We start from the raw sequence: 948 nt of genomic DNA, 5'->3' as shown, positions 1-948 counted from the left end.
AAGCACTGGATTTATAATGAATAAGCAGTTTTGTGTAATTTTAGAAATTGTGGCCATATTCATATTATTGATTTTCAGTTATTTTGGTTCAAGCAAACTATTTACACATTATATAAATTTGTGTAAAATGTACTCAGAACATGAAGACTGTGGATATATTTTGTTAATCAGTTTTGTACTTTGACAGTAGGAAATTATTTAATGCTTTCTTGAAAACCGGGAGTGATTGCTTGTCTCGTATATGGCTGGGTAGGTCATTCCAGCCTTTGATGCCTTGATATAATATGGAAGTTTGTGACTGTGAGGTTTGCATTTGAGATAGCCAAAAGAGATTTTCATTTCTCAGAAAGTATTGACTATTCAAACGGAAATCAGAGAGGCTGTTATTAGCACTGATCGATTTGTATACAAAGATGGATTTGCAGTACACATTTAGCTCATGTACCTTTAATATTTTGTGATGAATGAATGAAGAGTTTGTATGGTCATTCCTCCTAAGTTTCGATATGATTCGTCTCAATTTCTTTTGTGTTATTAAGTAGCAGTTGCAACATAATTAGTGAATGCCCTCCCATACAGTATGGCAATAGGATAGTAGTGGGAGTACTAAAGTGTAGTATTTAAGTACAAGGTAGCTTTTTGTTTCTATTGAATATCACATAATGAGTTTTTTTTGTGTGTTTAGAGTCAGTTTGTTCAGTTTATTCCAAATTTTCTACAAATTTAAGTTCACAGTTTTCAGTGCCCATCAGGGAACTAATATATAAGTTACAGTCATCTGCAAAAAAGGTAGATTTTAGAAGACTGATGCTTTTTATAATGTTATTAGTTGGTATTAGAAAACAATAGGGATCAAGAACAGATCCCTGTTTTTTAGGTTTTATTTGAACCAATCAAAAAGTAATTCCTCAGATTCTGTAATAGCTTAATTGTGCCAACAAAATATCA

The sequence above is a fragment of the Penaeus monodon genome, chromosome 31, assembly GCF_015228065.2.
Source record: "Penaeus monodon isolate SGIC_2016 chromosome 31, NSTDA_Pmon_1, whole genome shotgun sequence".
In the NCBI taxonomy this organism is placed as follows: domain Eukaryota; kingdom Metazoa; phylum Arthropoda; class Malacostraca; order Decapoda; family Penaeidae; genus Penaeus; species Penaeus monodon.
Note: the sequence above shows the minus strand (reverse complement) of the source record.